Source organism: Schistocerca cancellata, unplaced genomic scaffold, assembly GCF_023864275.1.
Source record: "Schistocerca cancellata isolate TAMUIC-IGC-003103 unplaced genomic scaffold, iqSchCanc2.1 HiC_scaffold_826, whole genome shotgun sequence".
Classification (NCBI taxonomy): domain Eukaryota; kingdom Metazoa; phylum Arthropoda; class Insecta; order Orthoptera; family Acrididae; genus Schistocerca; species Schistocerca cancellata.
Genome location: NW_026046837.1, coordinates 1 through 23,849, shown reverse-complemented (window position 1 = coordinate 23,849; position 23,849 = coordinate 1). Strand labels below are relative to the sequence as shown.

Below are 23,849 nucleotides of genomic sequence, written 5' to 3'. Positions count from 1 at the left end.
GAGTAGCTCACGAAGGCAAAGCTGCGGCCTTCTTAGCTCTGTGGTAGAGCACTGGTCTCGTAAACCAGGGGTCGTGAGTTCGACCCTCACAGAAGGCATTCATTCTTTTAACGTTGCTGCTGAGAGCAGAGCTAGCTCGAGCAGCATCTAACAAATGGCAGTGCACTGAATGAAGGGGAAGTTCTACAACCGATAAAGAATGCTCTACTTGCATCAGAGGTTTACTGAATGTGTAGGCGGAACACTGTTTTGTATGCATTTTGTAGTAGAATGTCATGCTTGGCGATGTCATTCGTTAATGAGCTCCGCTACAGTGTGCATGCACGTTATCCATGTGAAGAGGCGTAAGCAGATACTACCATTCTGCGAGGTGCCTGCAGAAAGTATACGAGTTGCATTGATAAAGAGAGCAGGAGTGACCGCAAGTCAAGGCCTCCGTGGCGCAATCGGCTAGCGCGTTCGGCTGTTAACCGAAAGGTTGGTGGTTCGAGCCCACCCGGGGGCGAAATCGTTTTAATCGCCACCGAGGTGAAGACATATGTCCACTTTGATAGAGATACACAGCTAGAGTGACAGTTTGGCTGTGTTTGAATGATGCCACACACCCTTATACACATTCAGCCACGTGACAGTGGAGGTAAAAACATGGCCCTATGCGGACGTTCTACTGTTTTCCTATTCATTCGGCACGTGTGACATTGCAGTAGAGCGACGACCACTACAAAAGATGTATTATTTACATTTCATTTCAGCGTATACACCGCGAGTGCCATGTGACAGGGCCTCTCTCTCGATGTCGATCTGCATTTGGCGTCTCTTAAGTGTCGGTCTGCAGTAGGCCGCTGTTGGCCGAGCGGCGTGCAGTCGCCTTACATGAAGCCCAATGGGCAACTTCAGTGCCACTGTGGACGACAGCATACTGTAGCCGGAGAGAGGAGTCGAAAGGCGCGTTTCACAGTAGAGCCACGCTATCCCACAAGCTGTGCACTAGGTCAAGTTTTTCGCAGACCGCAAACCTTTGGTGGCTTGACGCTCGTCGTCGATCGTAAGGGTGAAACAGTGAAGAGAGTTGGAAAACGGTAAGGTGGACACCCCCAGCAGCATGTGTGTGTCAAATCCGACTTCTGGTCGAGGGCTGTAAGATTCAGTATGATGACGTGACAATTCGGGAGTAGCTCACGAAGGCAAAGCTGCGGCCTTCTTAGCTCAGTGGTAGAGCACTGGTCTCGTAAACCAGGGGTCGTGAGTTCGACCCTCACAGAAGGCATTCATTTTTTTAACGTTGCTGCTGAGAGCAGAGCTAGCTCGAGCAGCATCTAACAAATGGCAGTGCACTGAATGAAGGGGAAGTTCTACAACCGATAAAGAATGCTCTACTTGCATCAGAGGTTTACTGAATGTGTAGGCGGAACACTGTTTTGTATGCATTTTGTAGTAGAATTTCATGCTTGGCGATGTCATTCGGTAATGAGCTCCGCTACAGTGTGCATGCACGTTATCCATGTGAAGAGGCGTAAGCAGATACTACCATTCTGCGAGGTGCCTGCAGAAAGTATACGAGTTGCATTGATAAAGAGAGCAGGAGTGACCGCAAGTCAAGGCCTCCGTGGCGCAATCGGCTAGCGCGTTCGGCTGTTAACCGAAAGGTTGGTTGTTCGAGCCCACCTGGGGGCGAAATCGTTTTAATCGCCACCGAGGTGAAGACATATGTCCACTTTGATAGAGATACACAGCTAGAGTGACAGTTTGGCTGTGTTTGAATGATGCCACACAGCCTTATACACATTCAGCCACGTGACAGTGGAGGTAAAAACATGGCCCTATGCGGACGTTCTACTGTTTTCCTATTCATTCGGCACGTGTGACATTGCAGTAGAGCGACGACCACTACAAAAGATGTATTATTTACATTTCATTTCAGCGTATACACCGCGAGTGCCATGTGACAGGGCCTCTCTCTCGATGTCGATCTGCATTTGGCGTCTCTTAAGTGTCGGTCTGCAGTAGGCCGCTGTTGGCCGAGCGGCGTGCAGTCGCCTTACATGAAGCCCAATGGGCAACTTCAGTGCCACTGTGGACGACAGCATACTGTAGCCGGAGAGAGGAGTCGAAAGGCGCGTTTCACAGTAGAGCCACGCTATCCCACAAGCTGTGCACTAGGTCAAGTTTTTCGCAGACCGCAAACCTTTGGTGGCTTGACGCTCGTCGTCGATCGTAAGGATGAAACAGTGAAGAGAGTTGGAAAACGGTAAGGTGGACACCCCCAGCAGCATGTGTGTGTCAAATCCGATATCTGGTCGAGGGCTGTAAGATTCAGTATGATGACGTGACAATTCAGGAGTAGCTCACGAAGGCAAAGCTGCGGCCTTCTTAGCTCTGTGGTAGAGCACTGGTCTCGTAAACCAGGGGTCGTGAGTTCGACCCTCACAGAAGGCATTCATTCTTTTAACGTTGCTGCTGAGAGCAGAGCTAGCTCGAGCAGCATCTAACAAATGGCAGTGCACTGAATGAAGGGGAAGTTCTACAACCGATAAAGAATGCTCTACTTGCATCAGAGGTTTACTGAATGTGTAGGCGGAACACTGTTTTGTATGCATTTTGTAGTAGAATGTCATGCTTGGCGATGTCATTCGTTAATGAGCTCCGCTACAGTGTGCATGCACGTTATCCATGTGAAGAGGCGTAAGCAGATACTACCATTCTGCGAGGTGCCTGCAGAAAGTATACGAGTTGCATTGATAAAGAGAGCAGGAGTGACCGCAAGTCAAGGCCTCCGTGGCGCAATCGGCTAGCGCGTTCGGCTGTTAACCGAAAGGTTGGTGGTTCGAGCCCACCCGGGGGCGAAATCGTTTTAATCGCCACCGAGGTGAAGACATATGTCCACTTTGATAGAGATACACAGCTAGAGTGACAGTTTGGCTGTGTTTGAATGATGCCACACACCCTTATACACATTCAGCCACGTGACAGTGGAGGTAAAAACATGGCCCTATGCGGACGTTCTACTGTTTTCCTATTCATTCGGCACGTGTGACATTGCAGTAGAGCGACGACCACTACAAAAGATGTATTATTTACATTTCATTTCAGCGTATACACCGCGAGTGCCATGTGACAGGGCCTCTCTCTCGATGTCGATCTGCATTTGGCGTCTCTTAAGTGTCGGTCTGCAGTAGGCCGCTGTTGGCCGAGCGGCGTGCAGTCGCCTTACATGAAGCCCAATGGGCAACTTCAGTGCCACTGTGGACGACAGCATACTGTAGCCGGAGAGAGGAGTCGAAAGGCGCGTTTCACAGTAGAGCCACGCTATCCCACAAGCTGTGCACTAGGTCAAGTTTTTCGCAGACCGCAAACCTTTGGTGGCTTGACGCTCGTCGTCGATCGTAAGGGTGAAACAGTGAAGAGAGTTGGAAAACGGTAAGGTGGACACCCCCAGCAGCATGTGTGTGTCAAATCCGACTTCTGGTCGAGGGCTGTAAGATTCAGTATGATGACGTGACAATTCGGGAGTAGCTCACGAAGGCAAAGCTGCGGCCTTCTTAGCTCAGTGGTAGAGCACTGGTCTCGTAAACCAGGGGTCGTGAGTTCGACCCTCACAGAAGGCATTCATTTTTTTAACGTTGCTGCTGAGAGCAGAGCTAGCTCGAGCAGCATCTAACAAATGGCAGTGCACTGAATGAAGGGGAAGTTCTACAACCGATAAAGAATGCTCTACTTGCATCAGAGGTTTACTGAATGTGTAGGCGGAACACTGTTTTGTATGCATTTTGTAGTAGAATTTCATGCTTGGCGATGTCATTCGGTAATGAGCTCCGCTACAGTGTGCATGCACGTTATCCATGTGAAGAGGCGTAAGCAGATACTACCATTCTGCGAGGTGCCTGCAGAAAGTATACGAGTTGCATTGATAAAGAGAGCAGGAGTAACCGCAAGTCAAGGCCTCCGTGGCGCAATCGGCTAGCGCGTTCGGCTGTTAACCGAAAGGTTGGTGGTTCGAGCCCACCCGGGGGCGAAATCGTTTTAATCGCCACCGAGGTGATGACATATGTCCACTTTGATAGAGATACACAGCTAGAGTGACAGTTAGGCTGTGTTTGAATGATGCCACACAGCCTTATACACATTCAGCCACGTGACAGTGGAGGTAAAAGCATGGCCCTATGCGGACGTTCTACTGTTTTCCTATTCATTCGGCATGTGTGACACTGCAGTAGAGCGACGACCACTACAAAAGATGTATTATTTACATTTCATTTCAGCGTATACACCGCGAGTGCCATGTGACAGGGCCTCTCTCTCGATGTCGATCTGCATTTGGCGTCTCTTAAGTGTCGGTCTGCAGTAGGCCGCTGTTGGCCGAGCGGCGTGCAGTCGCCTTACATGAAGCCCAATGGGCAACTTCAGTGCCACTGTGGACGACAGCATACTGTAGCCGGAGAGAGGAGTCGAAAGGCGCGTTTCACAGTAGAGCCACGCTATCCCACAAGCTGTGCACTAGGTCAAGTTTTTCGCAGACCGCAAACCTTTGGTGGCTTGACGCTCGTCGTCGATCGTAAGGGTGAAACAGTGAAGAGAGTTGGAAAACGGTAAGGTGGACACCCCCAGCAGCATGTGTGTGTCAAATCCGACTTCTGGTCGAGGGCTGTAAGATTCAGTATGATGACGTGACAATTCGGGAGTAGCTCACGAAGGCAAAGCTGCGGCCTTCTTAGCTCTGTGGTAGAGCACTGGTCTCGTAAACCAGGGGTCGTGAGTTCGACCCTCACAGAAGGCATTCATTTTTTTTAACTTTGCTGCTGAGAGCAGAGCTAGCTCGAGCAGCATCTAACAAATGGCAGTGCACTGAATGAAGGGGAAGTTCTACAACCGATAAAGAATGCTCTACTTGCATCAGAGGTTTACTGAATGTGTAGGCGGAACACTGTTTTGTATGCATTTTGTAGTAGAATGTCATGCTTGGCGATGTCATTCGTTAATGAGCTCCGCTACAGTGTGCATGCACGTTTTCCATGTGAAGAGGCGTAAGCAGATACTACCATTCTGCGAGGTGCCTGCAGAAAGTATACGAGTTGCATTGATAAAGAGAGCAGGAGTGACCGCAAGTCAAGGCCTCCGTGGCGCAATCGGCTAGCGCGTTCGGCTGTTAACCGAAAGGTTGGTGGTTCGAGCCCACCCGGGGGCGAAATCGTTTTAATCGCCACCGAGGTGAAGACATATGTCCACTTTGATAGAGATACACAGCTAGAGTGACAGTTTGGCTGTGTTTGAATGATGCCACACAGCGTTATACACATTCAGCCACGTGACAGTGGAGGTAAAAGCATGGCCCTATGCGGACGTTCTACTGTTTTCCTATTCATTCGGCATGTGTGACACTGCAATAGAGCGACGACCACTACAAAAGATGTATTATTTACATTTCATTTCAGCGTATACACCGCGAGTGCCATGTGACAGGGCCTCTCTCTCGATGTCGATCTGCATTTGGCGTCTCTTAAGTGTCGGTCTGCAGTAGGCCGCTGTTGGCCGAGCGGCGTGCAGTCGCCTTACATGAAGCCCAATGGGCAACTTCAGTGCCACTGTGGACGACAGCATACTGTAGCCGGAGAGAGGAGTCGAAAGGCGCGTTTCACAGTAGAGCCACGCTATCCCACAAGCTGTGCACTAGGTCAAGTTTTTCGCAGACCGCAAACCTTTGGTGGCTTGACGCTCGTCGTCGATCGTAAGGGTGAAACAGTGAAGAGAGTTGGAAAACGGTAAGGTGGACACCCCCAGCAGCATGTGTGTGTCAAATCCGATATCTGGTCGAGGGCTGTAAGATTCAGTATGATGACGTGACAATTCGGGAGTAGCTCAGGAAGGCAAAGCTGCGGCCTTCTTAGCTCTGTGGTAGAGCACTGGTCTCGTAAACCAGGGGTCGTGAGTTCGACCCTCACAGAAGGCATTCATTTTTTAACGTTGCTGCTGAGAGCAGAGCTAGCTCGAGCAGCATCTAACAAATGGCAGTGCACTGAATGAAGGGGAAGATCTACAACCGATAAAGAATTCTCTACTTGCATCAGAGGTTTACTGAATGTGTAGGCGGAACAATGTTTTGTATGCATTTTGTAGTAGAATGTCATGCTTGGCGATGTCATTCGTTAATGAGCTCCGCTACAGTGTGCATGCACGTTATCCATGTGAAGAGGCGTAAGCAGATACTACCATTCTGCGAGGTGCCTGCAGAAAGTATACGAGTTGCATTGATAAAGAGAGCAGGAGTGACCGCAAGTCAAGGCCTCCGTGGCGCAATCGGCTAGCGCGTTCGGCTGTTAACCGAAAGGTTGGTTGTTCGAGCCCACCTGGGGGCGAAATCGTTTTAATCGCCACCGAGGTGAAGACATATGTCCACTTTGATAGAGATACACAGCTAGAGTGACAGTTTGGCTGTGTTTGAATGATGCCACACAGCCTTATACACATTCAGCCACGTGACAGTGGAGGTAAAAACATGGCCCTATGCGGACGTTCTACTGTTTTCCTATTCATTCGGCACGTGTGACATTGCAGTAGAGCGACGACCACTACAAAAGATGTATTATTTACATTTCATTTCAGCGTATACACCGCGAGTGCCATGTGACAGGGCCTCTCTCTCGATGTCGATCTGCATTTGGCGTCTCTTAAGTGTCGGTCTGCAGTAGGCCGCTGTTGGCCGAGCGGCGTGCAGTGTGACATTGCAGTAGAGCGACGACCACTACAAAAGATGTATTATTTACATTTCATTTCAGCGTATACACCGCGAGTGCCATGTGACAGGGCCTCTCTCTCGATGTCGATCTGCATTTGGCGTCTCTTAAGTGTCGGTCTGCAGTAGGCCGCTGTTGGCCGAGCGGCGTGCAGTCGCCTTACATGAAGCCCAATGGGCAACTTCAGTGCCACTCTGGACGACAGCATACTGTAGCCGGAGAGAGGAGTCGAAAGGCGCGTTTCACAGTAGAGCCACGCTATCCCACAAGCTGTGCACTAGGTCAAGTTTTTCGCAGACCGCAAACCTTTGGTGGCTTGACGCTCGTCGTCGATCGTAAGGATGAAACAGTGAAGAGAGTTGGAAAACGGTAAGGTGGACACCCCCAGCAGCATGTGTGTGTCAAATCCGATATCTGGTCGAGGGCTGTAAGATTCAGTATGATGACGTGACAATTCAGGAGTAGCTCACGAAGGCAAAGCTGCGGCCTTCTTAGCTCTGTGGTAGAGCACTGGTCTCGTAAACCAGGGGTCGTGAGTTCGACCCTCACAGAAGGCATTCATTCTTTTAACGTTGCTGCTGAGAGCAGAGCTAGCTCGAGCAGCATCTAACAAATGGCAGTGCACTGAATGAAGGGGAAGTTCTACAACCGATAAAGAATGCTCTACTTGCATCAGAGGTTTACTGAATGTGTAGGCGGAACACTGTTTTGTATGCATTTTGTAGTAGAATGTCATGCTTGGCGATGTCATTCGTTAATGAGCTCCGCTACAGTGTGCATGCACGTTATCCATGTGAAGAGGCGTAAGCAGATACTACCATTCTGCGAGGTGCCTGCAGAAAGTATACGAGTTGCATTGATAAAGAGAGCAGGAGTGACCGCAAGTCAAGGCCTCCGTGGCGCAATCGGCTAGCGCGTTCGGCTGTTAACCGAAAGGTTGGTGGTTCGAGCCCACCCGGGGGCGAAATCGTTTTAATCGCCACCGAGGTGAAGACATATGTCCACTTTGATAGAGATACACAGCTAGAGTGACAGTTTGGCTGTGTTTGAATGATGCCACACACCCTTATACACATTCAGCCACGTGACAGTGGAGGTAAAAACATGGGCCTATGCGGACGTTCTACTGTTTTCCTATTCATTCGGCACGTGTGACATTGCAGTAGAGCGACGACCACTACAAAAGATGTATTATTTACATTTCATTTCAGCGTATACACCGCGAGTGCCATGTGACAGGGCCTCTCTCTCGATGTCGATCTGCATTTGGCGTCTCTTAAGTGTCGGTCTGCAGTAGGCCGCTGTTGGCCGAGCGGCGTGCAGTCGCCTTACATGAAGCCCAATGGGCAACTTCAGTGCCACTGTGGACGACAGCATACTGTAGCCGGAGAGAGGAGTCGAAAGGCGCGTTTCACAGTAGAGCCACGCTATCCCACAAGCTGTGCACTAGGTCAAGTTTTTCGCAGACCGCAAACCTTTGGTGGCTTGACGCTCGTCGTCGATCGTAAGGGTGAAACAGTGAAGAGAGTTGGAAAACGGTAAGGTGGACACCCCCAGCAGCATGTGTGTGTCAAATCCGACTTCTGGTCGAGGGCTGTAAGATTCAGTATGATGACGTGACAATTCGGGAGTAGCTCACGAAGGCAAAGCTGCGGCCTTCTTAGCTCAGTGGTAGAGCACTGGTCTCGTAAACCAGGGGTCGTGAGTTCGACCCTCACAGAAGGCATTCATTTTTTTAACGTTGCTGCTGAGAGCAGAGCTAGCTCGAGCAGCATCTAACAAATGGCAGTGCACTGAATGAAGGGGAAGTTCTACAACCGATAAAGAATGCTCTACTTGCATCAGAGGTTTACTGAATGTGTAGGCGGAACACTGTTTTGTATGCATTTTGTAGTAGAATTTCATGCTTGGCGATGTCATTCGGTAATGAGCTCCGCTACAGTGTGCATGCACGTTATCCATGTGAAGAGGCGTAAGCAGATACTACCATTCTGCGAGGTGCCTGCAGAAAGTATACGAGTTGCATTGATAAAGAGAGCAGGAGTAACCGCAAGTCAAGGCCTCCGTGGCGCAATCGGCTAGCGCGTTCGGCTGTTAACCGAAAGGTTGGTGGTTCGAGCCCACCCGGGGGCGAAATCGTTTTAATCGCCACCGAGGTGATGACATATGTCCACTTTGATAGAGATACACAGCTAGAGTGACAGTTAGGCTGTGTTTGAATGATGCCACACAGCCTTATACACATTCAGCCACGTGACAGTGGAGGTAAAAGCATGGCCCTATGCGGACGTTCTACTGTTTTCCTATTCATTCGGCATGTGTGACACTGCAGTAGAGCGACGACCACTACAAAAGATGTATTATTTACATTTCATTTCAGCGTATACACCGCGAGTGCCATGTGACAGGGCCTCTCTCTCGATGTCGATCTGCATTTGGCGTCTCTTAAGTGTCGGTCTGCAGTAGGCCGCTGTTGGCCGAGCGGCGTGCAGTCGCCTTACATGAAGCCCAATGGGCAACTTCAGTGCCACTGTGGACGACAGCATACTGTAGCCGGAGAGAGGAGTCGAAAGGCGCGTTTCACAGTAGAGCCACGCTATCCCACAAGCTGTGCACTAGGTCAAGTTTTTCGCAGACCGCAAACCTTTGGTGGCTTGACGCTCGTCGTCGATCGTAAGGGTGAAACAGTGAAGAGAGTTGGAAAACGGTAAGGTGGACACCCCCAGCAGCATGTGTGTGTCAAATCCGACTTCTGGTCGAGGGCTGTAAGATTCAGTATGATGACGTGACAATTCGGGAGTAGCTCACGAAGGCAAAGCTGCGGCCTTCTTAGCTCTGTGGTAGAGCACTGGTCTCGTAAACCAGGGGTCGTGAGTTCGACCCTCACAGAAGGCATTCATTTTTTTTAACTTTGCTGCTGAGAGCAGAGCTAGCTCGAGCAGCATCTAACAAATGGCAGTGCACTGAATGAAGGGGAAGTTCTACAACCGATAAAGAATGCTCTACTTGCATCAGAGGTTTACTGAATGTGTAGGCGGAACACTGTTTTGTATGCATTTTGTAGTAGAATGTCATGCTTGGCGATGTCATTCGTTAATGAGCTCCGCTACAGTGTGCATGCACGTTATCCATGTGAAGAGGCGTAAGCAGATACTACCATTCTGCGAGGTGCCTGCAGAAAGTATACGAGTTGCATTGATAAAGAGAGCAGGAGTGACCGCAAGTCAAGGCCTCCGTGGCGCAATCCGCTAGCGCGTTCGGCTGTTAACCGAAAGGTTGGTTGTTCGAGCCCACCTGGGGGCGAAATCGTTTTAATCGCCACCGAGGTGAAGACATATGTCCACTTTGATAGAGATACACAGCTAGAGTGACAGTTTGGCTGTGTTTGAATGATGCCACACAGCCTTATACACATTCAGCCACGTGACAGTGGAGGTAAAAACATGGCCCTATGCGGACGTTCTACTGTTTTCCTATTCATTCGGCACGTGTGACATTGCAGTAGAGCGACGACCACTACAAAAGATGTATTATTTACATTTCATTTCAGCGTATACACCGCGAGTGCCATGTGACAGGGCCTCTCTCTCGATGTCGATCTGCATTTGGCGTCTCTTAAGTGTCGGTCTGCAGTAGGCCGCTGTTGGCCGAGCGGCGTGCAGTCGCCTTACATGAAGCCCAATGGGCAACTTCAGTGCCACTGTGGACGACAGCATACTGTAGCCGGAGAGAGGAGTCGAAAGGCGCGTTTCACAGTAGAGCCACGCTATCCCACAAGCTGTGCACTAGGTCAAGTTTTTCGCAGACCGCAAACCTTTGGTGGCTTGACGCTCGTCGTCGATCGTAAGGATGAAACAGTGAAGAGAGTTGGAAAACGGTAAGGTGGACACCCCCAGCAGCATGTGTGTGTCAAATCCGATATCTGGTCGAGGGCTGTAAGATTCAGTATGATGACGTGACAATTCAGGAGTAGCTCACGAAGGCAAAGCTGCGGCCTTCTTAGCTCTGTGGTAGAGCACTGGTCTCGTAAACCAGGGGTCGTGAGTTCGACCCTCACAGAAGGCATTCATTCTTTTAACGTTGCTGCTGAGAGCAGAGCTAGCTCGAGCAGCATCTAACAAATGGCAGTGCACTGAATGAAGGGGAAGTTCTACAACCGATAAAGAATGCTCTACTTGCATCAGAGGTTTACTGAATGTGTAGGCGGAACACTGTTTTGTATGCATTTTGTAGTAGAATGTCATGCTTGGCGATGTCATTCGTTAATGAGCTCCGCTACAGTGTGCATGCACGTTATCCATGTGAAGAGGCGTAAGCAGATACTACCATTCTGCGAGGTGCCTGCAGAAAGTATACGAGTTGCATTGATAAAGAGAGCAGGAGTGACCGCAAGTCAAGGCCTCCGTGGCGCAATCGGCTAGCGCGTTCGGCTGTTAACCGAAAGGTTGGTGGTTCGAGCCCACCCGGGGGCGAAATCGTTTTAATCGCCACCGAGGTGAAGACATATGTCCACTTTGATAGAGATACACAGCTAGAGTGACAGTTTGGCTGTGTTTGAATGATGCCACACACCCTTATACACATTCAGCCACGTGACAGTGGAGGTAAAAACATGGCCCTATGCGGACGTTCTACTGTTTTCCTATTCATTCGGCACGTGTGACATTGCAGTAGAGCGACGACCACTACAAAAGATGTATTATTTACATTTCATTTCAGCGTATACACCGCGAGTGCCATGTGACAGGGCCTCTCTCTCGATGTCGATCTGCATTTGGCGTCTCTTAAGTGTCGGTCTGCAGTAGGCCGCTGTTGGCCGAGCGGCGTGCAGTCGCCTTACATGAAGCCCAATGGGCAACTTCAGTGCCACTGTGGACGACAGCATACTGTAGCCGGAGAGAGGAGTCGAAAGGCGCGTTTCACAGTAGAGCCACGCTATCCCACAAGCTGTGCACTAGGTCAAGTTTTTCGCAGACCGCAAACCTTTGGTGGCTTGACGCTCGTCGTCGATCGTAAGGATGAAACAGTGAAGAGAGTTGGAAAACGGTAAGGTGGACACCCCCAGCAGCATGTGTGTGTCAAATCCGATATCTGGTCGAGGGCTGTAAGATTCAGTATGATGACGTGACAATTCAGGAGTAGCTCACGAAGGCAAAGCTGCGGCCTTCTTAGCTCTGTGGTAGAGCACTGGTCTCGTAAACCAGGGGTCGTGAGTTCGACCCTCACAGAAGGCATTCATTCTTTTAACGTTGCTGCTGAGAGCAGAGCTAGCTCGAGCAGCATCTAACAAATGGCAGTGCACTGAATGAAGGGGAAGTTCTACAACCGATAAAGAATGCTCTACTTGCATCAGAGGTTTACTGAATGTGTAGGCGGAACACTGTTTTGTATGCATTTTGTAGTAGAATGTCATGCTTGGCGATGTCATTCGTTAATGAGCTCCGCTACAGTGTGCATGCACGTTATCCATGTGAAGAGGCGTAAGCAGATACTACCATTCTGCGAGGTGCCTGCAGAAAGTATACGAGTTGCATTGATAAAGAGAGCAGGAGTGACCGCAAGTCAAGGCCTCCGTGGCGCAATCGGCTAGCGCGTTCGGCTGTTAACCGAAAGGTTGGTGGTTCGAGCCCACCCGGGGGCGAAATCGTTTTAATCGCCACCGAGGTGAAGACATATGTCCACTTTGATAGAGATACACAGCTAGAGTGACAGTTTGGCTGTGTTTGAATGATGCCACACACCCTTATACACATTCAGCCACGTGACAGTGGAGGTAAAAACATGGCCCTATGCGGACGTTCTACTGTTTTCCTATTCATTCGGCACGTGTGACATTGCAGTAGAGCGACGACCACTACAAAAGATGTATTATTTACATTTCATTTCAGCGTATACACCGCGAGTGCCATGTGACAGGGCCTCTCTCTCGATGTCGATCTGCATTTGGCGTCTCTTAAGTGTCGGTCTGCAGTAGGCCGCTGTTGGCCGAGCGGCGTGCAGTCGCCTTACATGAAGCCCAATGGGCAACTTCAGTGCCACTGTGGACGACAGCATACTGTAGCCGGAGAGAGGAGTCGAAAGGCGCGTTTCACAGTAGAGCCACGCTATCCCACAAGCTGTGCACTAGGTCAAGTTTTTCGCAGACCGCAAACCTTTGGTGGCTTGACGCTCGTCGTCGATCGTAAGGGTGAAACAGTGAAGAGAGTTGGAAAACGGTAAGGTGGACACCCCCAGCAGCATGTGTGTGTCAAATCCGACTTCTGGTCGAGGGCTGTAAGATTCAGTATGATGACGTGACAATTCGGGAGTAGCTCACGAAGGCAAAGCTGCGGCCTTCTTAGCTCAGTGGTAGAGCACTGGTCTCGTAAACCAGGGGTCGTGAGTTCGACCCTCACAGAAGGCATTCATTTTTTTAACGTTGCTGCTGAGAGCAGAGCTAGCTCGAGCAGCATCTAACAAATGGCAGTGCACTGAATGAAGGGGAAGTTCTACAACCGATAAAGAATGCTCTACTTGCATCAGAGGTTTACTGAATGTGTAGGCGGAACACTGTTTTGTATGCATTTTGTAGTAGAATTTCATGCTTGGCGATGTCATTCGGTAATGAGCTCCGCTACAGTGTGCATGCACGTTATCCATGTGAAGAGGCGTAAGCAGATACTACCATTCTGCGAGGTGCCTGCAGAAAGTATACGAGTTGCATTGATAAAGAGAGCAGGAGTAACCGCAAGTCAAGGCCTCCGTGGCGCAATCGGCTAGCGCGTTCGGCTGTTAACCGAAAGGTTGGTGGTTCGAGCCCACCCGGGGGCGAAATCGTTTTAATCGCCACCGAGGTGATGACATATGTCCACTTTGATAGAGATACACAGCTAGAGTGACAGTTAGGCTGTGTTTGAATGATGCCACACAGCCTTATACACATTCAGCCACGTGACAGTGGAGGTAAAAGCATGGCCCTATGCGGACGTTCTACTGTTTTCCTATTCATTCGGCATGTGTGACACTGCAGTAGAGCGACGACCACTACAAAAGATGTATTATTTACATTTCATTTCAGCGTATACACCGCGAGTGCCATGTGACAGGGCCTCTCTCTCGATGTCGATCTGCATTTGGCGTCTCTTAAGTGTCGGTCTGCAGTAGGCCGCTGTTGGCCGAGCGGCGTGCAGTCGCCTTACATGAAGCCCAATGGGCAACTTCAGTGCCACTGTGGACGACAGCATACTGTAGCCGGAGAGAGGAGTCGAAAGGCGCGTTTCACAGTAGAGCCACGCTATCCCACAAGCTGTGCACTAGGTCAAGTTTTTCGCAGACCGCAAACCTTTGGTGGCTTGACGCTCGTCGTCGATCGTAAGGGTGAAACAGTGAAGAGAGTTGGAAAACGGTAAGGTGGACACCCCCAGCAGCATGTGTGTGTCAAATCCGACTTCTGGTCGAGGGCTGTAAGATTCAGTATGATGACGTGACAATTCGGGAGTAGCTCACGAAGGCAAAGCTGCGGCCTTCTTAGCTCTGTGGTAGAGCACTGGTCTCGTAAACCAGGGGTCGTGAGTTCGACCCTCACAGAAGGCATTCATTTTTTTTAACTTTGCTGCTGAGAGCAGAGCTAGCTCGAGCAGCATCTAACAAATGGCAGTGCACTGAATGAAGGGGAAGTTCTACAACCGATAAAGAATGCTCTACTTGCATCAGAGGTTTACTGAATGTGTAGGCGGAACACTGTTTTGTATGCATTTTGTAGTAGAATTTCATGCTTGGCGATGTCATTCGGTAATGAGCTCCGCTACAGTGTGCATGCACGTTATCCATGTGAAGAGGCGTAAGCAGATACTACCATTCTGCGAGGTGCCTGCAGAAAGTATACGAGTTGCATTGATAAAGAGAGCAGGAGTAACCGCAAGTCAAGGCCTCCGTGGCGCAATCGGCTAGCGCGTTCGGCTGTTAACCGAAAGGTTGGTGGTTCGAGCCCACCCGGGGGCGAAATCGTTTTAATCGCCACCGAGGTGATGACATATGTCCACTTTGATAGAGATACACAGCTAGAGTGACAGTTAGGCTGTGTTTGAATGATGCCACACAGCCTTATACACCTTCAGCCACGTGACAGTGGAGGTAAAAGCATGGCCCTATGCGGACGTTCTACTGTTTTCCTATTCATTCGGCATGTGTGACACTGCAGTAGAGCGACGACCACTACAAAAGATGTATTATTTACATTTCATTTCAGCGTATACACCGCGAGTGCCATGTGACAGGGCCTCTCTCTCGATGTCGATCTGCATTTGGCGTCTCTTAAGTGTCGGTCTGCAGTAGGCCGCTGTTGGCCGAGCGGCGTGCAGTCGCCTTACATGAAGCCCAATGGGCAACTTCAGTGCCACTGTGGACGACAGCATACTGTAGCCGGAGAGAGGAGTCGAAAGGCGCGTTTCACAGTAGAGCCACGCTATCCCACAAGCTGTGCACTAGGTCAAGTTTTTCGCAGACCGCAAACCTTTGGTGGCTTGACGCTCGTCGTCGATCGTAAGGGTGAAACAGTGAAGAGAGTTGGAAAACGGTAAGGTGGACACCCCCAGCAGCATGTGTGTGTCAAATCCGACTTCTGGTCGAGGGCTGTAAGATTCAGTATGATGACGTGACAATTCGGGAGTAGCTCACGAAGGCAAAGCTGCGGCCTTCTTAGCTCTGTGGTAGAGCACTGGTCTCGTAAACCAGGGGTCGTGAGTTCGACCCTCACAGAAGGCATTCATTTTTTTAACGTTGCTGCTGAGAGCAGAGCTAGCTCGAGCAGCATCTAACAAATGGCAGTGCACTGAATGAAGGGGAAGTTCTACAACCGATAAAGAATGCTCTACTTGCATCAGAGGTTTACTGAATGTGTAGGCGGAACACTGTTTTGTATGCATTTTGTAGTAGAATTTCATGCTTGGCGATGTCATTCGGTAATGAGCTCCGCTACAGTGTGCATGCACGTTATCCATGTGAAGAGGCGTAAGCAGATACTACCATTCTGCGAGGTGCCTGCAGAAAGTATACGAGTTGCATTGATAAAGAGAGCAGGAGTAACCGCAAGTCAAGGCCTCCGTGGCGCAATCGGCTAGCGCGTTCGGCTGTTAACCGAAAGGTTGGTGGTTCGAGCCCACCCGGGGGCGAAATCGTTTTAATCGCCACCGAGGTGAAGACATATGTCCACTTTGATAGAGATACACAGCTAGAGTGACAGTTTGGCTGTGTTTGAATGATGCCACACAGCGTTATACACATTCAGCCACGTGACAGTGGAGGTAAAAACATGGCCCTATGCGGACGTTCTACTGTTTTCCTATTCATTCGGCACGTGTGACATTGCAGTAGAGCGACGACCACTACAAAAGATGTATTATTTACATTTCATTTCAGCGTATACACCGCGAGTGCCATGTGACAGGGCCTCTCTCTCGATGTCGATCTGCATTTGGCGTCTCTTAAGTGTCGGTCTGCAGTAGGCCGCTGTTGGCCGAGCGGCGTGCAGTCGCCTTACATGAAGCCCAATGGGCAACTTCAGTGCCACTGTGGACGACAGCATACTGTAGCCGGAGAGAGGAGTCGAAAGGCGCGTTTCACAGTAGAGCCACGCTATCCCACAAGCTGTGCACTAGGTCAAGTTTTTCGCAGACCGCAAACCTTTGGTGGCTTGACGCTCGTCGTCGATCGTAAGGATGAAACAGTGAAGAGAGTTGGAAAACGGTAAGGTGGACACCCCCAGCAGCATGTGTGTGTCAAATCCGATATCTGGTCGAGGGCTGTAAGATTCAGTATGATGACGTGACAATTCAGGAGTAGCTCACGAAGGCAAAGCTGCGGCCTTCTTAGCTCTGTGGTAGAGCACTGGTCTCGTAAACCAGGGGTCGTGAGTTCGACCCTCACAGAAGGCATTCATTCTTTTAACGTTGCTGCTGAGAGCAGAGCTAGCTCGAGCAGCATCTAACAAATGGCAGTGCACTGAATGAAGGGGAAGTTCTACAACCGATAAAGAATGCTCTACTTGCATCAGAGGTTTACTGAATGTGTAGGCGGAACACTGTTTTGTATGCATTTTGTAGTAGAATGTCATGCTTGGCGATGTCATTCGTTAATGAGCTCCGCTACAGTGTGCATGCACGTTATCCATGTGAAGAGGCGTAAGCAGATACTACCATTCTGCGAGGTGCCTGCAGAAAGTATACGAGTTGCATTGATAAAGAGAGCAGGAGTGACCGCAAGTCAAGGCCTCCGTGGCGCAATCGGCTAGCGCGTTCGGCTGTTAACCGAAAGGTTGGTGGTTCGAGCCCACCCGGGGGCGAAATCGTTTTAATCGCCACCGAGGTGAAGACATATGTCCACTTTGATAGAGATACACAGCTAGAGTGACAGTTTGGCTGTGTTTGAATGATGCCACACACCCTTATACACATTCAGCCACGTGACAGTGGAGGTAAAAACATGGCCCTATGCGGACGTTCTACTGTTTTCCTATTCATTCGGCACGTGTGACATTGCAGTAGAGCGACGACCACTACAAAAGATGTATTATTTACATTTCATTTCAGCGTATACACCGCGAGTGCCATGTGACAGGGCCTCTCTCTCGATGTCGATCTGCATTTGGCGTCTCTTAAGTGTCGGTCTGCAGTAGGCCGCTGTTGGCCGAGCGGCGTGCAGTCGCCTTACATGAAGCCCAATGGGCAACTTCAGTGCCACTGTGGACGACAGCATACTGTAGCCGGAGAGAGGAGTCGAAAGGCGCGTTTCACAGTAGAGCCACGCTATCCCACAAGCTGTGCACTAGGTCAAGTTTTTCGCAGACCGCAAACCTTTGGTGGCTTGACGCTCGTCGTCGATCGTAAGGATGAAACAGTGAAGAGAGTTGGAAAACGGTAAGGTGGACACCCCCAGCAGCATGTGTGTGTCAAATCCGATATCTGGTCGAGGGCTGTAAGATTCAGTATGATGACGTGACAATTCAGGAGTAGCTCACGAAGGCAAAGCTGCGGCCTTCTTAGCTCTGTGGTAGAGCACTGGTCTCGTAAACCAGGGGTCGTGAGTTCGACCCTCACAGAAGGCATTCATTCTTTTAACGTTGCTGCTGAGAGCAGAGCTAGCTCGAGCAGCATCTAACAAATGGCAGTGCACTGAATGAAGGGGAAGTTCTACAACCGATAAAGAATGCTCTACTTGCATCAGAGGTTTACTGAATGTGTAGGCGGAACACTGTTTTGTATGCATTTTGTAGTAGAATGTCATGCTTGGCGATGTCATTCGTTAATGAGCTCCGCTACAGTGTGCATGCACGTTATCCATGTGAAGAGGCGTAAGCAGATACTACCATTCTGCGAGGTGCCTGCAGAAAGTATACGAGTTGCATTGATAAAGAGAGCAGGAGTGACCGCAAGTCAAGGCCTCCGTGGCGCAATCGGCTAGCGCGTTCGGCTGTTAACCGAAAGGTTGGTGGTTCGAGCCCACCCGGGGGCGAAATCGTTTTAATCGCCACCGAGGTGAAGACATATGTCCACTTTGATAGAGATACACAGCTAGAGTGACAGTTTGGCTGTGTTTGAATGATGCCACACACCCTTATACACATTCAGCCACGTGACAGTGGAGGTAAAAACATGGCCCTATGCGGACGTTCTACTGTTTTCCTATTCATTCGGCACGTGTGACATTGCAGTAGAGCGACGACCACTACAAAAGATGTATTATTTACATTTCATTTCAGCGTATACACCGCGAGTGCCATGTGACAGGGCCTCTCTCTCGATGTCGATCTGCATTTGGCGTCTCTTAAGTGTCGGTCTGCAGTAGGCCGCTGTTGGCCGAGCGGCGTGCAGTCGCCTTACATGAAGCCCAATGGGCAACTTCAGTGCCACTGTGGACGACAGCATACTGTAGCCGGAGAGAGTAGTCGAAAGGCGCGTTTCACAGTAGAGCCACGCTATCCCACAAGCTGTGCACTAGGTCAAGTTTTTCGCAGACCGCAAACCTTTGGTGGCTTGACGCTCGTCGTCGATCGTAAGGGTGAAACAGTGAAGAGACTTGGAAAACGGTAAGGTGGACACCCCCAGCAGCATGTGTGTGTCAAATCCGATATCTGGTCGAGGGCTGTAAGATTCAGTATGATGACGTGACAATTCGGGAGTAGCTCACGAAGGCAAAGCTGCGGCCTTCTTAGCTCAGTGGTAGAGCACTGGTCTCGTAAACCAGGGGTCGTGAGTTCGACCCTCACAGAAGGCATTCATTTTTTTAACGTTGCTGCTGAGAGCAGAGCTAGCTCGAGCAGCATCTAACAAATGGCAGTGCACTGAATGAAGGGGAAGTTCTACAACCGATAAAGAATGCTCTACTTGCATCAGAGGTTTACTGAATGTGTAGGCGGAACACTGTTTTGTATGCATTTTGTAGTAGAATTTCATGCTTGGCGATGTCATTCGGTAATGAGCTCCGCTACAGTGTGCATGCACGTTATCCATGTGAAGAGGCGTAAGCAGATACTACCATTCTGCGAGGTGCCTGCAGAAAGTATACGAGTTGCATTGATAAAGAGAGCAGGAGTAACCGCAAGTCAAGGCCTCCGTGGCGCAATCGGCTAGCGCGTTCGGCTGTTAACCGAAAGGTTGGTGGTTCGAGCCCACCCGGGGGCGAAATCGTTTTAATCGCCACCGAGGTGATGACATATGTCCACTTTGATAGAGATACACAGCTAGAGTGACAGTTAGGCTGTGTTTGAATGATGCCACACAGCCTTATACACATTCAGCCACGTGACAGTGGAGGTAAAAGCATGGCCCTATGCGGACGTTCTACTGTTTTCCTATTCATTCGGCATGTGTGACACTGCAGTAGAGCGACGACCACTACAAAAGATGTATTATTTACATTTCATTTCAGCGTATACACCGCGAGTGCCATGTGACAGGGCCTCTCTCTCGATGTCGATCTGCATTTGGCGTCTCTTAAGTGTCGGTCTGCAGTAGGCCGCTGTTGGCCGAGCGGCGTGCAGTCGCCTTACATGAAGCCCAATGGGCAACTTCAGTGCCACTGTGGACGACAGCATACTGTAGCCGGAGAGAGGAGTCGAAAGGCGCGTTTCACAGTAGAGCCACGCTATCCCACAAGCTGTGCACTAGGTCAAGTTTTTCGCAGACCGCAAACCTTTGGTGGCTTGACGCTCGTCGTCGATCGTAAGGGTGAAACAGTGAAGAGACTTGGAAAACGGTAAGGTGGACACCCCCAGCAGCATGTGTGTGTCAAATCCGATATCTGGTCGAGGGCTGTAAGATTCAGTATGATGACGTGACAATTCGGGAGTAGCTCACGAAGGCAAAGCTGCGGCCTTCTTAGCTCAGTGGTAGAGCACTGGTCTCGTAAACCAGGGGTCGTGAGTTCGACCCTCACAGAAGGCATTCATTTTTTTAACGTTGCTGCTGAGAGCAGAGCTAGCTCGAGCAGCATCTAACAAATGGCAGTGCACTGAATGAAGGGGAAGTTCTACAACCGATAAAGAATGCTCTACTTGCATCAGAGGTTTACTGAATGTGTAGGCGGAACACTGTTTTGTATGCATTTTGTAGTAGAATGTCATGCTTGGCGATGTCATTCGGTAATGAGCTCCGCTACAGTGTGCATGCACGTTATCCATGTGCAGAGGCGTAAGCAGATACTACCATTCTGCGAGGTGCCTGCAGAAAGTATACGAGTTGCATTGATAAAGAGAGCAGGAGTAACCGCAAGTCAAGGCCTCCGTGGCGCAATCGGCTAGCGCGTTCGGCTGTTAACCGAAAGGTTGGTGGTTCGAGCCCACCCGGGGGCGAAATCGTTTTAATCGCCACCGAGGTGATGACATATGTCCACTTTGATAGAGATACACAGCTAGAGTGACAGTTTGGCTGTGTTTGAATGATGCCACACAGCGTTATACACATTCAGCCACGTGACAGTGGAGGTAAAAGCATGGCCCTATGCGGACGTTCTACTGTTTTCCTATTCATTCGGCATGTGTGACACTGCAATAGAGCGACGACCACTACAAAAGATGTATTATTTACATTTCATTTCAGCGTATACACCGCGAGTGCCATGTGACAGGGCCTCTCTCTCGATGTCGATCTGCATTTGGCGTCTCTTAAGTGTCGGTCTGCAGTAGGCCGCTGTTGGCCGAGCGGCGTGCAGTCGCCTTACATGAAGCCCAATGGGCAACTTCAGTGCCACTGTGGACGACAGAATACTGTAGCCGGAGAGAGGAGTCGAAAGGCGCGTCTTACAGTAGAGCCACGCTATCCCACCAGCTGTGCACTAGGTCAAGTTTTTCGCAGACCGCAAACCTTTGGTGGCTTGACGCTCGTCGTCGATCGTAAGGGTGAAACAGTGAAGAGACTTGGAAAACGGTAAGGTGGACACCCCCAGCAGCATGTGTGTGTCAAATCCGATATCTGGTCGAGGGCTGTAAGATTCAGTATGATGACGTGACAATTCGGGAGTAGCTCACGAAGGCAAAGCTGCGGCCTTCTTAGCTCAGTGGTAGAGCACTGGTCTCGTAAACCAGGGGTCGTGAGTTCGACCCTCACAGAAGGCATTCATTTTTTTAACGTTGCTGCTGAGAGCAGAGCTAGCTCGAGCAGCATCTAACAAATGGCAGTGCACTGAATGAAGGGGAAGTTCTACAACCGATAAAGAATGCTCTACTTGCATCAGAGGTTTACTGAATGTGTAGGCGGAACACTGTTTTGTATGCATTTTGTAGTAGAATGTCATGCTTGGCGATGTCATTCGGTAATGAGCTCCGCTACAGTGTGCATGCACGTTATCCATGTGCAGAGGCGTAAGCAGATACTACCATTCTGCGAGGTGCCTGCAGAAAGTATACGAGTTGCATTGATAAAGAGAGCAGGAGTAACCGCAAGTCAAGGCCTCCGTGGCGCAATCGGCTAGCGCGTTCGGCTGTTAACCGAAAGGTTGGTGGTTCGAGCCCACCCGGGGGCGAAATCGTTTTAATCGCCACCGAGGTGATGACATATGTCCACTTTGATAGAGATACACAGCTAGAGTGACAGTTTGGCTGTGTTTGAATGATGCCACACAGCGTTATACACATTCAGCCACGTGACAGTGGAGGTAAAAGCATGGCCCTATGCGGACGTTCTACTGTTTTCCTATTCATTCGGCATGTGTGACACTGCAATAGAGCGACGACCACTACAAAAGATGTATTATTTACATTTCATTTCAGCGTATACACCGCGAGTGCCATGTGACAGGGCCTCTCTCTCGATGTCGATCTGCATTTGGCGTCTCTTAAGTGTCGGTCTGCAGTAGGCCGCTGTTGGCCGAGCGGCGTGCAGTCGCCTTACATGAAGCCCAATGGGCAACTTCAGTGCCACTGTGGACGACAGCATACTGTAGCCGGAGAGAGGAGTCGAAAGGCGCGTTTCACAGTAGAGCCACGCTATCCCACAAGCTGTGCACTAGGTCAAGTTTTTCGCAGACCGCAAACCTTTGGTGGCTTGACGCTCGTCGTCGATCGTAAGGGTGAAACAGTGAAGAGACTTGGAAAACGGTAAGGTGGACACCCCCAGCAGCATGTGTGTGTCAAATCCGATATCTGGTCGAGGGCTGTAAGATTCAGTATGATGACGTGACAATTCGGGAGTAGCTCACGAAGGCAAAGCTGCGGCCTTCTTAGCTCAGTGGTAGAGCACTGGTCTCGTAAACCAGGGGTCGTGAGTTCGACCCTCACAGAAGGCATTCATTTTTTTAACGTTGCTGCTGAGAGCAGAGCTAGCTCGAGCAGCATCTAACAAATGGCAGTGCACTGAATGAAGGGGAAGTTCTACAACCGATAAAGAATGCTCTTCTTGCATCAGAGGTTTACTGAATGTGTAGGCGGAACACTGTTTTGTATGCATTTTGTAGTAGAATTTCATGCTTGGCGATGTCATTCGGTAATGAGCTCCGCTACAGTGTGCATGCACGTTATCCATGTGAAGAGGCGTAAGCAGATACTACCATTCTGCGAGGTGCCTGCAGAAAGTATACGAGTTGCATTGATAAAGAGAGCAGGAGTGACCGCAAGTCAAGGCCTCCGTGGCGCAATCGGCTAGCGCGTTCGGCTGTTAACCGAAAGGTTGGTGGTTCGAGCCCACCCGGGGGCGAAATCGTTTTAATCGCCACCGAGGTGAAGACATATGTCCACTTTGATAGAGATACACAGCTAGAGTGACAGTTTGGCTGTGTTTGAATGATGCCACACAGCGTTATACACATTCAGCCACGTGACAGTGGAGGTAAAAGCATGGCCCTATGCGGACGTTCTACTGTTTTCCTATTCATTCGGCATGTGTGACACTGCAATAGAGCGACGACCACTACAAAAGATGTATTATTTACATTTCATTTCAGCGTATACACCGCGAGTGCCATGTGACAGGGCCTCTCTCTCGATGTCGATCTGCATTTGGCGTCTCTTAAGTGTCGGTCTGCAGTAGGCCGCTGTTGGCCGAGCGGCGTGCAGTCGCCTTACATGAAGCCCAATGGGCAACTTCAGTGCCACTGTGGACGACAGCATACTGTAGCCGGAGAGAGGAGTCGAAAGGCGCGTCTTACAGTAGAGCCACGCTATCCCACCAGCTGTGCACTAGGTCAAGTTTTTCGCAGACCGCAAACCTTTTGTGGCTTGACGCTCGTCGTCGATCGTAAGGGTGAAACAGTGAAGAGACTTGGAAAACGGTAAGGTGGACACCCCCAGCAGCATGTGTGTGTCAAATCCGATATCTGGTCGAGGGCTGTAAGATTCAGTATGATGACGTGACAATTCGGGAGTAGCTCACGAAGGCAAAGCTGCGGCCTTCTTAGCTCAGTGGTAGAGCACTGGTCTCGTAAACCAGGGGTCGTGAGTTCGACCCTCACAGAAGGCATTCATTTTTTTAACGTTGCTGCTGAGAGCAGAGCTAGCTCGAGCAGCATCTAACAAATGGCAGTGCACTGAATGAAGGGGAAGTTCTACAACCGATAAAGAATGCTCTACTTGCATCAGAGGTTTACTGAATGTGTAGGCGGAACACTGTTTTGTATGCATTTTGTAGTAGAATGTCATGCTTGGCGATGTCATTC

At 50.1% G+C, this 23,849-nt stretch overlaps 41 non-coding genes across 41 annotated transcripts; all 41 read left to right on the top strand.

Moving 5' to 3' along the window:
• The first annotated feature begins 26 nt into the window (after positions 1-26).
• On the top strand, positions 27-98 carry Trnat-cgu (transfer RNA threonine (anticodon CGU)). The gene has a single exon. It is a non-coding gene; the product is annotated as a tRNA-Thr (tRNA).
• A 333-nt stretch (positions 99-431) lies between these two features.
• Trnan-guu (transfer RNA asparagine (anticodon GUU)) lies at positions 432-505 on the top strand. The gene has a single exon. It is a non-coding gene; the product is annotated as a tRNA-Asn (tRNA).
• A 690-nt stretch (positions 506-1,195) lies between these two features.
• Positions 1,196-1,267, top strand: Trnat-cgu (transfer RNA threonine (anticodon CGU)). Its single transcript has one exon. It is a non-coding gene; the product is annotated as a tRNA-Thr (tRNA).
• A 333-nt stretch (positions 1,268-1,600) lies between these two features.
• Positions 1,601-1,674, top strand: Trnan-guu (transfer RNA asparagine (anticodon GUU)). The gene has a single exon. It is a non-coding gene; the product is annotated as a tRNA-Asn (tRNA).
• A 690-nt stretch (positions 1,675-2,364) lies between these two features.
• On the top strand, positions 2,365-2,436 carry Trnat-cgu (transfer RNA threonine (anticodon CGU)). The gene has a single exon. It is a non-coding gene; the product is annotated as a tRNA-Thr (tRNA).
• Positions 2,437-2,769: 333 nt separating this feature from the next.
• Positions 2,770-2,843, top strand: Trnan-guu (transfer RNA asparagine (anticodon GUU)). Its single transcript has one exon. It is a non-coding gene; the product is annotated as a tRNA-Asn (tRNA).
• Positions 2,844-3,533: 690 nt separating this feature from the next.
• Trnat-cgu (transfer RNA threonine (anticodon CGU)) lies at positions 3,534-3,605 on the top strand. Its single transcript has one exon. It is a non-coding gene; the product is annotated as a tRNA-Thr (tRNA).
• A 333-nt stretch (positions 3,606-3,938) lies between these two features.
• Trnan-guu (transfer RNA asparagine (anticodon GUU)) lies at positions 3,939-4,012 on the top strand. The gene has a single exon. It is a non-coding gene; the product is annotated as a tRNA-Asn (tRNA).
• Positions 4,013-4,702: 690 nt separating this feature from the next.
• Trnat-cgu (transfer RNA threonine (anticodon CGU)) lies at positions 4,703-4,774 on the top strand. The gene has a single exon. It is a non-coding gene; the product is annotated as a tRNA-Thr (tRNA).
• A 334-nt stretch (positions 4,775-5,108) lies between these two features.
• Trnan-guu (transfer RNA asparagine (anticodon GUU)) lies at positions 5,109-5,182 on the top strand. Its single transcript has one exon. It is a non-coding gene; the product is annotated as a tRNA-Asn (tRNA).
• Positions 5,183-5,872: 690 nt separating this feature from the next.
• Positions 5,873-5,944, top strand: Trnat-cgu (transfer RNA threonine (anticodon CGU)). Its single transcript has one exon. It is a non-coding gene; the product is annotated as a tRNA-Thr (tRNA).
• A 332-nt stretch (positions 5,945-6,276) lies between these two features.
• Positions 6,277-6,350, top strand: Trnan-guu (transfer RNA asparagine (anticodon GUU)). Its single transcript has one exon. It is a non-coding gene; the product is annotated as a tRNA-Asn (tRNA).
• An 863-nt stretch (positions 6,351-7,213) lies between these two features.
• Positions 7,214-7,285, top strand: Trnat-cgu (transfer RNA threonine (anticodon CGU)). The gene has a single exon. It is a non-coding gene; the product is annotated as a tRNA-Thr (tRNA).
• Positions 7,286-7,618: 333 nt separating this feature from the next.
• Positions 7,619-7,692, top strand: Trnan-guu (transfer RNA asparagine (anticodon GUU)). Its single transcript has one exon. It is a non-coding gene; the product is annotated as a tRNA-Asn (tRNA).
• A 690-nt stretch (positions 7,693-8,382) lies between these two features.
• Positions 8,383-8,454, top strand: Trnat-cgu (transfer RNA threonine (anticodon CGU)). Its single transcript has one exon. It is a non-coding gene; the product is annotated as a tRNA-Thr (tRNA).
• A 333-nt stretch (positions 8,455-8,787) lies between these two features.
• Positions 8,788-8,861, top strand: Trnan-guu (transfer RNA asparagine (anticodon GUU)). Its single transcript has one exon. It is a non-coding gene; the product is annotated as a tRNA-Asn (tRNA).
• Positions 8,862-9,551: 690 nt separating this feature from the next.
• Positions 9,552-9,623, top strand: Trnat-cgu (transfer RNA threonine (anticodon CGU)). Its single transcript has one exon. It is a non-coding gene; the product is annotated as a tRNA-Thr (tRNA).
• Positions 9,624-9,957: 334 nt separating this feature from the next.
• Positions 9,958-10,031, top strand: Trnan-guu (transfer RNA asparagine (anticodon GUU)). Its single transcript has one exon. It is a non-coding gene; the product is annotated as a tRNA-Asn (tRNA).
• Positions 10,032-10,721: 690 nt separating this feature from the next.
• Trnat-cgu (transfer RNA threonine (anticodon CGU)) lies at positions 10,722-10,793 on the top strand. Its single transcript has one exon. It is a non-coding gene; the product is annotated as a tRNA-Thr (tRNA).
• Positions 10,794-11,126: 333 nt separating this feature from the next.
• On the top strand, positions 11,127-11,200 carry Trnan-guu (transfer RNA asparagine (anticodon GUU)). Its single transcript has one exon. It is a non-coding gene; the product is annotated as a tRNA-Asn (tRNA).
• Positions 11,201-11,890: 690 nt separating this feature from the next.
• Positions 11,891-11,962, top strand: Trnat-cgu (transfer RNA threonine (anticodon CGU)). The gene has a single exon. It is a non-coding gene; the product is annotated as a tRNA-Thr (tRNA).
• Positions 11,963-12,295: 333 nt separating this feature from the next.
• On the top strand, positions 12,296-12,369 carry Trnan-guu (transfer RNA asparagine (anticodon GUU)). The gene has a single exon. It is a non-coding gene; the product is annotated as a tRNA-Asn (tRNA).
• A 690-nt stretch (positions 12,370-13,059) lies between these two features.
• On the top strand, positions 13,060-13,131 carry Trnat-cgu (transfer RNA threonine (anticodon CGU)). The gene has a single exon. It is a non-coding gene; the product is annotated as a tRNA-Thr (tRNA).
• A 333-nt stretch (positions 13,132-13,464) lies between these two features.
• On the top strand, positions 13,465-13,538 carry Trnan-guu (transfer RNA asparagine (anticodon GUU)). The gene has a single exon. It is a non-coding gene; the product is annotated as a tRNA-Asn (tRNA).
• Positions 13,539-14,228: 690 nt separating this feature from the next.
• Positions 14,229-14,300, top strand: Trnat-cgu (transfer RNA threonine (anticodon CGU)). Its single transcript has one exon. It is a non-coding gene; the product is annotated as a tRNA-Thr (tRNA).
• Positions 14,301-14,634: 334 nt separating this feature from the next.
• On the top strand, positions 14,635-14,708 carry Trnan-guu (transfer RNA asparagine (anticodon GUU)). The gene has a single exon. It is a non-coding gene; the product is annotated as a tRNA-Asn (tRNA).
• A 690-nt stretch (positions 14,709-15,398) lies between these two features.
• Trnat-cgu (transfer RNA threonine (anticodon CGU)) lies at positions 15,399-15,470 on the top strand. The gene has a single exon. It is a non-coding gene; the product is annotated as a tRNA-Thr (tRNA).
• Positions 15,471-15,803: 333 nt separating this feature from the next.
• Trnan-guu (transfer RNA asparagine (anticodon GUU)) lies at positions 15,804-15,877 on the top strand. The gene has a single exon. It is a non-coding gene; the product is annotated as a tRNA-Asn (tRNA).
• Positions 15,878-16,567: 690 nt separating this feature from the next.
• Trnat-cgu (transfer RNA threonine (anticodon CGU)) lies at positions 16,568-16,639 on the top strand. The gene has a single exon. It is a non-coding gene; the product is annotated as a tRNA-Thr (tRNA).
• A 333-nt stretch (positions 16,640-16,972) lies between these two features.
• Trnan-guu (transfer RNA asparagine (anticodon GUU)) lies at positions 16,973-17,046 on the top strand. Its single transcript has one exon. It is a non-coding gene; the product is annotated as a tRNA-Asn (tRNA).
• Positions 17,047-17,736: 690 nt separating this feature from the next.
• Trnat-cgu (transfer RNA threonine (anticodon CGU)) lies at positions 17,737-17,808 on the top strand. The gene has a single exon. It is a non-coding gene; the product is annotated as a tRNA-Thr (tRNA).
• A 333-nt stretch (positions 17,809-18,141) lies between these two features.
• Trnan-guu (transfer RNA asparagine (anticodon GUU)) lies at positions 18,142-18,215 on the top strand. The gene has a single exon. It is a non-coding gene; the product is annotated as a tRNA-Asn (tRNA).
• Positions 18,216-18,905: 690 nt separating this feature from the next.
• Positions 18,906-18,977, top strand: Trnat-cgu (transfer RNA threonine (anticodon CGU)). The gene has a single exon. It is a non-coding gene; the product is annotated as a tRNA-Thr (tRNA).
• Positions 18,978-19,310: 333 nt separating this feature from the next.
• On the top strand, positions 19,311-19,384 carry Trnan-guu (transfer RNA asparagine (anticodon GUU)). Its single transcript has one exon. It is a non-coding gene; the product is annotated as a tRNA-Asn (tRNA).
• Positions 19,385-20,074: 690 nt separating this feature from the next.
• Trnat-cgu (transfer RNA threonine (anticodon CGU)) lies at positions 20,075-20,146 on the top strand. Its single transcript has one exon. It is a non-coding gene; the product is annotated as a tRNA-Thr (tRNA).
• A 333-nt stretch (positions 20,147-20,479) lies between these two features.
• Positions 20,480-20,553, top strand: Trnan-guu (transfer RNA asparagine (anticodon GUU)). The gene has a single exon. It is a non-coding gene; the product is annotated as a tRNA-Asn (tRNA).
• A 690-nt stretch (positions 20,554-21,243) lies between these two features.
• On the top strand, positions 21,244-21,315 carry Trnat-cgu (transfer RNA threonine (anticodon CGU)). Its single transcript has one exon. It is a non-coding gene; the product is annotated as a tRNA-Thr (tRNA).
• A 333-nt stretch (positions 21,316-21,648) lies between these two features.
• Trnan-guu (transfer RNA asparagine (anticodon GUU)) lies at positions 21,649-21,722 on the top strand. The gene has a single exon. It is a non-coding gene; the product is annotated as a tRNA-Asn (tRNA).
• Positions 21,723-22,412: 690 nt separating this feature from the next.
• Positions 22,413-22,484, top strand: Trnat-cgu (transfer RNA threonine (anticodon CGU)). Its single transcript has one exon. It is a non-coding gene; the product is annotated as a tRNA-Thr (tRNA).
• A 333-nt stretch (positions 22,485-22,817) lies between these two features.
• On the top strand, positions 22,818-22,891 carry Trnan-guu (transfer RNA asparagine (anticodon GUU)). The gene has a single exon. It is a non-coding gene; the product is annotated as a tRNA-Asn (tRNA).
• Positions 22,892-23,581: 690 nt separating this feature from the next.
• On the top strand, positions 23,582-23,653 carry Trnat-cgu (transfer RNA threonine (anticodon CGU)). Its single transcript has one exon. It is a non-coding gene; the product is annotated as a tRNA-Thr (tRNA).
• The last annotated feature ends 196 nt before the right edge of the window (positions 23,654-23,849 follow it).